The sequence below is a fragment of the Pararge aegeria genome, chromosome 4 (assembly GCF_905163445.1).
Source record: "Pararge aegeria chromosome 4, ilParAegt1.1, whole genome shotgun sequence".
Lineage (NCBI taxonomy): Eukaryota > Metazoa > Arthropoda > Insecta > Lepidoptera > Nymphalidae > Pararge > Pararge aegeria.
In genome coordinates, this window is record NC_053183.1 from 7,102,225 (window position 1) to 7,115,572 (window position 13,348).

A 13,348-nucleotide genomic window follows, 5' to 3' on the forward strand; every position below is an offset into this window, starting at 1 on the left:
TTCTTAGCCGCTAAAATTGCTCGCTCACTCATCCATTCATAATTTTTGTAGTTAGAAATAATTTCTGGAAATACATTGTTGATAAGTTCGTCTTTTGATGAGACAAAATTACAGAAATTATTTGGAAATGATATTAATCCGCTCGATTCATCGACAGGTACTTGACCATTACCGATAGTCAGCAATTGCTCCGAGAAATCTTCAGCAGATGTATCATTAAGCAATGCAACTCTCATGTTTGTTGTCAGTTGCAGTTTCTTCACATGGCGCCATAGATTTGACGATTTGAGGCAAGCGTTTATTTCGTCGGCAGCCGTAGATCTTGGAATTACTGGCAGTATTTGGCGGAAATCACCAGAAAGTAAAATCATTGCTCCTCCAAAACATCTCGAGTCATTGCGTAAATCTTTTAATGTTCGGTTAAGTGCTTCTAATGCACGTTTATGCGCCATTGTGCATTCGTCCCAGATGATGATTTTCGATACCGCTAAAACTTTGGCCATTGCTGAGTGTTTTGCAATATTACACGTTGGTTCTTCAATAGTTTGAAGATTTAACGGTAATTTGAATGCTGAATGAGCCGTACGGCATCCTTCTAACAATGTGGCTGCTATTCCAGAAGAAGCAACTGCAACCGCTATGTTAGATCTCGCCCGAACAGTTGCTAAAACTAATGACATGAGGAATGTCTTGCCAGTTCCACCAGGGGCATCTAGGAAATATAAACCACCATTTTCATCATCGATTGCCTTCATTAAAGTATCATAAACTTTCTTTTGTTGGTAATTCAACAGGGGTACATTCGTTTGAACTACTAAATCTAATTCCTGGTGATCATATTCACGTTCCCGTTCCAATTCTCGATTAAATGCGTCATTCATTTCACGATATGGTGCTGGCATTCCTAACCTGATTAATAAATTACCGCACATGAGGTAACACATATCTTCGATCAAGAGTAAAGCACGATTATGTATCTCCTCATTCATCTCAATATCGTGATTTCTGGAACTGACACGAATTTGATGTAAAATATCTTCTGACATATTATCCTTGTATTTGTGCCACAGGTTACATGGGTTTGATGGAAAACATGTCGAAATTATGATAGCGAATAATGTGCGTATCTGACTTGGAGATGCACAGATAATGGCTTCAGCGATTGTCGTATCCCAATGACTATCGTTTTCTAATAACTTCAATTCTTCACATGCAGCACGATATGTTGGGAATATTACACCATTAACAGTTCGTAGTGACTCAAATGACGTTGGCCCACGCACATTTACCAGCAACAACCGCAAATAGAAACATTCATTATTCTTTGGATGAACTGTATACATACGACCAAGAGCATCAGTAGAACGCACATCTGGATACCCAGGAACCGCATCGCCTTGCTTCCGTCTTTGAAAATTCTTCGATGAAGCATTCCAAGTATAATAACGTGGCATCTCCGAGTAAAGCAAAGTTCGTGCAAACTGATCGCTTTGGCAGATTGCAAAAAAACTGGTCAATGTAGTTGCTGGAGGTGTTTCAGCACGTTGCGTAGCATTCGAAGCCGTGAAATATACTCGTTGACCATTCTCCAGATGCACCGCCAAATGCGTAACAGTAGGATGACGTTCGTGAATGGGAAATGCGAATATACGCCAAATCGCTTCATTACAGTTCACATAACGACCAACTTGATAGCGTGAAATTTCATCGTTGGTATTCGAGGATTGCAATCCAAAAACCGCCATATCACTGCCTTTCGTGACATATTTGCAAATATATTTTATGGACTTAACTGAATTGCAGTATTCAACGTTGCAATGTGTCTTGAACGATTTAGAAATAAGTGGCGAATATGGAACAATCCAACTGTTGTCGACAACGAAATCCATTCTTTTCACTTTCGTTGTGACAGTTCGACCGTTGTCATCTGGTGATCGACGCCGATACAGCGGATAACCATCATTGCCAGTGACAGTCTCCGCCGTTAATTTCCGTGGATATCGTTTAGAGCACTTTCCATCGACCATGCAAGGTGATTGGGGATTGATGGCACCACACGGTCCATGAATCATATTAGTAGTAACAACATCATGTAGGTCTGGATCGACTTCATAATCAGGAATCTCAGCACATATGATATCATCTATTTGGTCAGGCTGAATTCTTTCCACTAACCAAATAAGAATGTGTGCGTGCGGCAGGCCTCGCTTTTGCCATTCGATTGAATACATCCAGCATCGAGTATCTCCAAAGACGCGTTGTTTAACAATAAAGTTCATCAGGGACCGAATTTTTTGCCTGAATATACGTGCTGTGATGTCGTGTCTATCACTTGATGTTTGTCCGGGAAGCAGCAATTGAGTAATTTCTATCCATTTTGGATTACAGGTAAAAGTAATAAAGAGATCGGGCCGACCGTAATGACGAACATATGTCATTGCATCTTGTGCATATTCATGCATATGACGTGGACTACCAATGTATGTCGCCGGCAGAATAGTTAATCGACCAATATTAGCTGCATTTCCTTCAGTATTAACTGCATCACGTAAATGGATGTACTCCTCAGAACGCAGTTTGGCTTGGTTCAACCTAATGAATGTTAAACGTTCCGTTTCTATTTTTACATACATGTCAACGCAATACTGCTGAAACAATCGACGAAACCGCAGCAAATAGTTGTCAGCATTTTGACGAATCATCAAACGATATGCGTAATAATTCATTGAGCTAACTTTCTTTGTAGTTTCTTCACCTGAAATTAAAAATTTGATAATTAACCATTTCAAAGGCAAATTTTAAAGGCAAACAATACAGACATTAACCATTTTTTTAATAAGCATTATTTTAAATCAGTGTCTTTCACAAATAAATGAAATAAATTATGATACTGATACTCACCATTCAATGGATTTTTCATTTTAATATTAAAATAATATCCATCTTCTCCTTGCCAAAACATCAGCGGGTATTGCAATGTGTCATATGATCGATGAGTTTCAGATATTTGTTGCAGTTGCCCAGTATCGCGACGTGTAAGCACAATATCGCGTTTTTCCAATTGTTCACCAACAATCAGGATGGCAACTTCGTCTACTGTTGGAGCATTAAATGTCCTTTCGTGTGTTCCAGATGGTCGTTTATCTGCTTTGATAACAACTTTATAGTCATCACTTGGCATGCGCTCTAAAGCACTCTTAAACAACCTGACCAACGCATGATGTTCATGAAGCAGACACTGCAAGTCTTGAAGAATTGCTCGCTTCATTCCTGCATTGATCTCTAGGCGTCGATCAAGTTGTTCTTCCATGTTGCCCATGAAATATATTTGTAAAAATTTATTCTGTGTATCTTCGAAAGGTAGTAATGATCCAATTCGATGATGAATCTGTCCTTGTATCTACAAAATAAAAACCAGACAGTATTAACTGGGTTATAAACACTTTTTTCGGTGGGAGAGTAGAGTTCAGAATTAGCAAATATACTACATAGGTACCAATAGATAAAGTAAGTTATTCTTTAACTACATTCTATATAAGTACAAAAATAAATACCTTAAATGTCGGATTAAATCCCCGTTCTTCGATAATATCTGCCCCAAATGACGTCATCTGGAAACAACCATTGTATTTTTGAGTATTTGCAAGAAAGTGGCGTGATTCTTGTGTTTCGCCACAAAGCAATGAATACAATGGCTCAGGTGGCGGAGTCAACAATGGCAATTTCACTTTACCATTAAGGCAGCATAATCCAGGCGTTTCTCCGGAAAACTTTAATGCACCACAATACTCGCAAACTACGTCCATTTGCCCAATGCAAACGCTAGGATGCAAGCTGTAATCATTGCTGCAATCGTATTGAAACGCTGCTCGATTCAAATCAGCACTTGATAAATATCTTGTTCTGCGTCGCAAATTATCTATTTGTTGACCTCTGTTGTTCGCTCGACGATTCTGCATTGCCAACCGAGCTGTTTCACGGGCTGCTTCACTTTGCTCTCGTGATTGAGAAGCACGAAGTCGAGCCATACTATCGCGGCGCTGTTCACGTGCAATTTCTTGTTCTTCTTCAGTCCTTTCATTTGCAGTATTTCGTATTCTTCTTGCATCACGGCTTTGTCGGGAAAGATTCGATCGTCTTGGTCGCGGCATTATTAATTAAACTTCACTTCACCTAAAAACTTAAATTTTTAACCATACCGAGTTTTATAGTTCACTTCACTGTTTATACGAATGGGCAATTGGGCAATAATGTTAATTATTTATTTAATAGAAATAGTTATATTATTGATTTCTTACAAATATCAAATAGTCATCCATACGTCATTACATAGCTGTCATTATACGTCAATTTTGTTATTCCAAGTCTGATTCTTTTTTGTTATACCACGTTTTATAGTGACTGACGTTACATGTCAAGTCACACGGGAATGATGTCGAACGGGATAAAAAGTATCCTATGTCCTTCTCCTGGCTCTAAACTACCTCCCTGCCAATTTTCAGCTAAATCGGTTCAGCCGTTCTTGAGTTATAAGTGAAGTAACTAACACGACTTTCTTTTATATATATATTATAAATGCGAAAGTTAGGATGGGTCGATGGATGTATGGATCGATGTATGGATGGATGGATGAATGGATGAGTTTCTCTTTCACACAAAAACTACTAAATCAATTTGACAGAATTTTGGAATGGAGATCGATTGTATCCCGGATTAACATATAGCCTGCTTTTTATCTGTAAATGTACAGTTCAGGCAGGATTCATAAAAAAACAAAAAAACCGCGTACGATGCCGCCGGCAATAGCTGGTTAAGATATAAATGACATCGCAGAATTAAATAAATAAAATAAATATACCACGACAATACATTCATCGCCATCTAGCCCGAAAGTAAGCGTAGTTAAGGGTACTAAGATGACTGATGAATATTTTTTATGAATAATATACATAAATACTTAGAATATAAACACCCAGACACTGAAAAACATTCATGCTCATCACACAAAACATTTTCCAGTAGTGTGAATCGAACCCGCGGCCTTGGACTCAGAAAGCTGGGTCGCTGCAAACTACGCCAATCGGCCGTCAAAAAATCGAAGAATAATATAGAATACCTTATTTGTCGCCTTAATGTTATATTAATTAACCTTTAAATTGATTAACTACTCCAGTATTATGTTAGTGGGTATCACTATTATCTACTGATTTGATTGGCTTCAATTCCTAACTCCTGGCCTCTCAAACAGTGAATTTCCTCATGACACATGATCAATAAATCATCTCAGGATCAATTTAGCGTACAATTCGGTCTAATTGGGTTAATGAGAGGGATTATCGTGAGGACAATTGCTGTGAATCTGCGTTGATATCGATAGGTTTAATAGATGGTATAACTAAACACATTTCACCAATTGTATTGATGATAAACATATTAGCATCAATAGCATCATCATAACAACCCAATACCCACAACAGAGTTTAGGTCGTAGACCACCACGCTGGCTCAGTGCGGATTGATGGACTCCACACGCACACAACATTATGGAAAACTGACAGGCATGCAGGTTTCCTCACGATGTTTTCCCTCACTATTAACGCAAGAGATATTTTAATTGCTTAAAACGGACATAACTAGGAAAATTTATAGAGGGATTCGAGCTCGGTCCCGCGAAGCGAAGGCCAAAGCCAAAGCCCTAACTTGTATTGACGAAAAGCAAATACCTACCAAATATCTATTTTCCTTTTCTCTATGAGAACTAGAAATGTATCGTGGACGTAGTCGCAGGCATGCATAAAATGCGAAATCTAAGTATAGATTGTACATTATGTATACAATGACTTTTTGCCTTATATCAAATTATATTTTTAATTATTTGTACATATAGGTAATGTGTATAAATTATTTATTGTAGGACCTGCCATTCATCTACAGCATTTTCTTAATACGTCTTTAAGATGTAGCGCGATAAGACCGCCAAATTTTATCTTTCTTTTTATTTGCATTTTTTTTTTGTTTTTTATGACTTTATTAAATATTATATTTAATATTTAATTTTGTACAATAAAAGTGTATTTATTCATTCATAGATTTCTGGTTGGCTATTTCGCATTATCAAATGATCCTACGTCCACGAATAGGATGTAAAAGATAAGTTCGAAATTTCATCAAGATTGGTGCTGCGTTTGAGCGGTGCAAAGGAAAAAATAAATGAACAATCAAAAAGGCATACTTCTGAATTAATAAGTGGATTAACACGGATTTTAAAACTATCTTTTAACAAAGCAGCAGTAAATCCCTCGTTCTTCTCATATCTAATCGATCCGAAATAGTGTTCAAAAACCTTAAGCGTCTCCCAGTCCATATTATGTGAAGGCAACAGCGTGGTTTTATAGTGCGCATTTGCTTTGAGAAGATTATATAAAACAAAGGCCGAAAATCTCTGAATTTTCGAACAAAAGCTGAAAATCCCTTTTCTTTTCATCGTTTACAAAAGTTGAAAAGATATTGAAAGCGCTTTTATAAGGGTGTGAATGAGTACATTTGTGTTCAAAGCATTCACGATTTCCATGTTAAAATATCATAATACTTATATAAAAATTTCGGGGCGATATCGGAATTTCATTTCACATCTCTTCCCGCATTTAATCACGTTTTATCGCAAACGGATTTTTCTGAGAAGGAAATTATTATTTTCGGCGCCTTTGGGAATTACCTTAGGGGACTATATTTTGTGACAGTTATTTGTGTGAGTGATATCTTCGACCAAACATCCAGTAGGGTCGTTACTGTATACACATACGGACATTATATTATGTGAATTTAAAGTTTTTTCTTAAACCCTATTTGACATTTAATAAGAACAAAGTAAGTAACTGTAAGTAGGTCAATTAGTTAAACGATTTTTTCTTGTGGCTAAGGCAACGCTTAAGGTTTAAAAAAACCAATTAACTTTCCGAATCGTATGGCAGAGTTTTGCCTAACAATAACTTAGATAATCCCTTATCCCACCAAAGCTCTATGAAAAATTTAAAGATAATGACTAAAAATTGCGTAGACTATAAAACACAATGATAGCCCTTAAATTTGATGATCAAGATTTTCGTAATTCATTAAAAACGTTCACCAAACTGTGAAACCTCTAAATCGTGCAGCTTACCGTATACATTTCGCTCTTGCCATTTTGTACAAACGAAATAAATATAGCGACAAGGTACGCGACCTCAATTCTCTTTAAAATTAAATGTTTTAAGTAGGTACATTGAGTTTAAATCCAGTAAGATTTTGCCTCCCACCAGATAAAGCCAGATTCGCCTAGATTCCGTTTTCCGAAATAAACCAAACAGATTAATAACCATCCGGAAGTTCGAAATGTTATGTTATAATAAATTCAGTTACACGAATATTTGCATGAAAGTTTCGGCTAAATACATTAATTTCAAATAATACCCAAAACTATAACACTTTTAAAACTTTCGGTGCTATTTCATTCTAGCTGGCTAGGTACAAAAAAAAAGTACCTATAAAAACTTAAAAAAAAATCTATTTAATAAAATGATCACATTTACACGTGTATGTACTTATGTATGAGCGTGTATGTGAATTATCGTTAATCTAGGACCGTAAACTATTTCTGTTCTATTGCGAATGCGCTTTTATCTAAACCTATTGACTTTAAAGTTGGTACACAATCACAGCTGATGTTGCGGTTGTCACCGCATATTTTTTTAGAGAACTATATATTTATATGTTTTTTCCCTAAAGCTATTAATTTCGGGAAATATTTTTCATTATTATGAATACTGTAATATCTACCAATCTGCACTGGACTATCCGCGTTGTGGACTACGGCCTTAACCCCTTCTCATTGTGGATCCGTGCCTTGTAGTGGACCGGTAATGGGTTGATATGATGAATATCTAAAACATCCGTTTAGTGCCCCAATTCCAACTTGTACCTATATACAAATACAGCAAATACTTATAGACTTTCTTATGTTTTCAATGTAGGTGCAATGGAACACGCCGTTGGCATAGTGATCGAAATGTACCTAATTGAATATGGCACTTTTTTAACGATATTTAATATTATCAGTCTTGAAGGGAATCTTACCGATTACCAGAGCTGGAACTTTCTGCGAAGGGTTTACTGCACGGTACTCGTCAGTTAGCTGTGAGCGCTTTTTGACTATATCTATCGACTTTTCTTCGAATGGGATTTGTTTTACTTTCAATGCAGCGCGCACACGCCATGTGCATGATGACAGCCAGAATCCATATAGTATTGTCCGAGTTTCACCCTTAGAAAGACATGGAACATTAAGTATGACGCAGACATTGATGATTTCGAGTATCGAAGCTCAGTAACGTCAATGTGAAAGCAAGTCGTGATAAAACACTGATAACTATTCCAGCGTTATTCCATGTTTATTTGTAGGGTCTTATTGCATTCGTGCCTTTATATATTGGCTGAACGAATGAATTAAACAATGAGATTTAGATCAATTTAAATTAGGTACATATTGCATAAATTAATTACGCAGGCCTGAAATATGCTCTTGGAGGCTGGGGGGCTGATTTTCCAAACGGTACTCGTGACTTTCAGTCGGCTGAAGGTAATCGAATACCGTTCACGCTTCTAAAGTTTCTGCAATCTCGTATCAAGGGTACAGTTTTATATATCTTACCTCATAGTTTCACGTATCAACTGCAAGTAAGTGGGATGTATTAATAAAATATCCAATTATCTTATTGTCCAACTTTCAGTGATTTTGTGAATACTTTTTAGAGAACGTGAGCCATTTTATTTCAGAGATGGCAACATTTAACCAGTAACCAGTATCAGTACTATGTGACAATATGATCACAATAACTACTACTTACCCCTATGGGTATGGTGTTAGGGGTTACAAAAATGAGGTATGGGATAGATTAACATCGTTTGAAATTTGATAAACTTTTGTTTGATCGTAAGTTGGTGCAATAGTTGGTTCAATTTAAAACTTTATAGTTCTGCGACTTTAGTGATAGTTTTTCTGGTTTTGCCCTCTGTTGAAGAATAAAGAGGATACAAACACTGAAATCTCGATACAAATATTTATTTACGGATATATATTTATAAAATATAGTTTGTTGGCTCAAATCTATTGATTTTGTGTAAAATCTACATTTTTTTATTAGGAAACATGAATTCTATCGAATATCCACTTTCTATTTCGAAAACACTGTTTCATGCTAATCTTTGTTTACTACTGACTTTATCTTACGTTTACTTAAAAAACTAAATCATTCAACATAGTTCCTTTGATATCAACGGACTCTTATCAAGAGTTTATTTATTGCATCTCGGTTAAGTTAGCAGTTTAGTGAAAACAACATAATCATACATATTATTAAATATAACTAAATAGTCAATGAATTGACAAAGTGAGGTTAGAATTACTAACAGCTTGTTTCTTTAACGATACGTAAGCAGTTATTTTGCTCCTAAAGGCACATTATTGGATATTTAACATGGCAATTAACGTCATCTACCTATATATTATGACAAATATTCAGAGACAGGATGATAAAAAAGGTATAAAACAAAACAACTTACAGCTAAAGCTGCCATTATTATCTGCTATTGTTGTTATTTTCTACAAATAAAAATCCTACGGATAATTTATTTGATGTGATTTATATTTTTTATATAAAAAACTGAGGCAGATCCGTTTGTTTATATCAGATGATTGCAGAGCAGCTGACACATATTATTTTGACATGAGATAGTGACATTAGTTTTATTATGAACCGCCATTCGCCATCTTGAATGTTTTCAAAGTATTAACATAGATGGCGTTGACAACTCATATGTTGAGATAGGTTTCTTCTTCTTGTTTTAATTTATGCTTTTTCAATATTGATTAATAGGTTTATTCATCTTGTAACACACAGAGTACAAATTATTTATTTAAGCTTTACTAAACAGAAGCCTGTTTTCCGAACCGGTGGTAGAGTCACTATAAACAAACATAGGTAGGTAGTCACTATAAACAGACCTTCTTGACGTTTCAAAAGTGCTTATAAAGGTAACTTGAAATGAATGAAATTTGAATTTTGTTTTACGAAGCGTATCTCTATGTTAAACAATCAGTAACCAAATACCCCGTTCTGTGATTTCGAAATAATTGCCTCATATTGTTATTAGACAGCTGCCTCAGGGTGTAATTGGTTTTTTTTAATAGTAATAATTGACAGACAAAGCAGAAAGCAGCCCACCTTGTGGTAACCTGAAAACTATCTCGTATAAACAGATCAACACTTCCACGGCATGCGAGAAACAAGTCCTCCAAATTGCCGCTGTGTGTTAACCTGAGGCGTAGATGTTAAGCCTCATGTGCTAATTACTGGCAGGCATTCCGTCGTCAATAACAACCTTCAGGCCGGAACACAGGGGCAGAAATTAGCATGGTTATGCTCTCGTAAAAATATATTATATCATTATGAACTTCATAAAATGCGAGTTCGACACTCTCTTATCAATATAATGTTACTTATAGGTTTAAAGTTTCAACCGCAGGAATTCAGGAAAGGCCAAACTAATGCCATGGGTCCGCATCCGCAGTATCGTAAACGCTTGATTAGCGACCAATCATAAAACTGCTGCTTAAACTTTCGCAACTTTTGATTGGCCTTTAATATGCACGTCACCGCAGATGTGGTAGCTTGCGTTTAGAAAAAATGCAACTTGATATACATGGCGTTTATTTACATATATTACGATGATGGCTAAGTTTGTTATACATTTTTATCACTATAAATAGATATAACATTATAGATTCACTAATAATTATTGATGATACAAATACATAGAAAAAAGATTAAAGTTATACATTTTTTAATTTTACCTAGTCTTTTTCGACCGATTTATTTTTGTAATGATGAGTATAATTCTTTTAGTTTTTGTATAAAACAATATTCAAATCAAAAAGGTATTAACATAAGGATACCGATGTTAAAAATAAGAATTAATGAATATTTATCTGGGTCTATAACAAATATAATTAAAAAACATTGTACATCTTGCAATAAATATGGTTTGTCCAATAGATACTGAACATTGGTACAAGCAAGCTTCATTGTAATTGCCAATGCCAATTTGGCTTACATTGTCATTATGATTATTATTATCCAATATGACTTAATACTAGTTCTACAGATTAATATTTAGTTATATTATATTGCTCCTGTATTAATATTTTAATAATATCAAGGTATAGTCAATCGATGCGTAAATAACTTTTAATATTAACAAAATCAATAAGTACTTAAAAATATTGGTCACATTATTGTACTATTCAGCTTCTTAACGATGCCTACTTAATCTTGGAAAAATATATAAATTACCAAAAATATTGATTTAAATGCGTGCGTGGGAGATTTTTTGTTTTTTTTTTTTTTAAACAAAGGGTTGGTTGTTGCCCGTTTCTTTGGCTTATTTTTATTTCATACCCGGAAAATTAAGCTTAATTTGCCTTCAACCATCGAAAATAGGCAAACCTGTACGGGGTACTTTATATTTTTAATGTACGCTATATTTCCTTGGGCGCCTTGTTTATATTCGTTATATTTACCTACTGTCGCCTATTGTTTAATTCAGTTCAAAATTTTAGGGTCGGCAGACCATAATTTTATTTATTGGGGTGTACTTAATAAATGTGTAGTCGGGGAGGTGCACAAAATTATATTAAAGTCGGTGGATGTATTACTTTAAATTATATAGATTAAATTATGTAGATTTTGGTAGATAAATAAAAAAAAACATTTTTTTGGCGTACTACGTGCTCTGCCGACCCTCGAAATACTTATTTGTAAGCGCATACAGAAAAATTTGTGATTAATGACTAAGAAGTAAAGTTTTTTATGTGTACATAAATTACACATATACACATACAATAGAGTTTTTTTTAATAATGCCAAAAATATGTCATTTAAAATATAGTCTTTACGCACAATTTACTCTGATCAGATTAACACTGAACACAGCATCTTGAGGAATCATTGTCGTTGCAAACGCACTGAAGAAAAGTCGTTAGTTGCACTTTGCAACAAAAAAGTTTTTAAAGTCACAAAATATACTTAGATATAAACGTATAAAAATTAAACGGATTTTCGTGGATTACAGCAAATTAAGCTTTATGTTCATTGTAGGTATATTACGGACTCCCGCAAAGTAACAACTAATTTATTTACACTATCATCCGTGTAATTATTTTTCCCTTTCAAAATAAAATAATTTTAAAAATATTTGTAAACATAACATACACAATTTTACTAGAACAAAATGAAATACAATTTTTAACAAATTAAAAAACGTGGAATAGCGTCACAAAAATAAGACACCTGTGACTGTATGTTAACTAAATAAATTAAATTTTGATTTAAATTGAATATTCCGAGTACAAGTTTTAGCCCCAACGTAGAGGCGACCCTGGTGGTCTCATCATTGTGCCTCTAGTCTCCGCAGTTAGAGTTCCGCCACCACCGCCATCTTCTGGAAGTCCATAGAGCGCGTAAAGGTGCCTCCGATGGTGGAGCTCATGGCCTCTGTGCGAGAGGCTTTGTAGACGGCTCCACAAGGAAAATATTCGCTTTCTTACAGTTTTCTTATCGTTTGTAGGGTTCTCTAAAAAAACAATTTGATAACTTTATATGTTGTGCTTCAGTGTGGTGACGAATAAGAATACAGTCGTTACTACCCCTCCTATTTCCGCGTGTGTCGTTGGATGTAACTATGGGAATATACCGGAGAACGGGCAGCAGTGAACTCAGCGCTATTAGAACTATCTATTGCGATCACCAACCCGGCGGCCCAGCGTGATGATTATGGGCAAACCCCTGGCAGAGGCCTTGAGTCTAGCAGTAGACTGTTATATACTGTTGATGATTATTATATGGTGTAGTTAGCATATATATATATATATATATATATATACAACGTGTAACCGAATTACGAAAAAATGTTGAAGGATCCATAAGTATATTTCAAAGGCAATCACCCTGTAAAAACATTAAATCAAAGGAAGCATTTTTATTTTTCTATACAAACGAATTCAAAACATTCTAAATGTTTACTTATGACAACGCGCATAGTACCTACGCCACGTGTCGCGTACCTAATAAAGGGACAGGAGTCACATGATTTTAATTTTGCATGTGATGTTAATTGTTAGGGCTGTACCTGATTTCTTAAAGAAAAAACTATGGCAGTGGTTTACTCAAAAACTATTAGGTTTTCGGTTTCGAAGTCTCAGACACAGTGAATAAAGTACCTCTAAAGCCTTTAATATATTATTTCGGTTTTTATT

The 13,348-nt window shown here is 35.3% G+C and overlaps 1 pseudogene; it reads right to left on the minus strand.

Moving 5' to 3' along the window:
* Positions 1 to 13,348, minus strand: part of LOC120623501 — a 79,668-nt pseudogene that overhangs the window by 15,883 nt on the left and 50,437 nt on the right.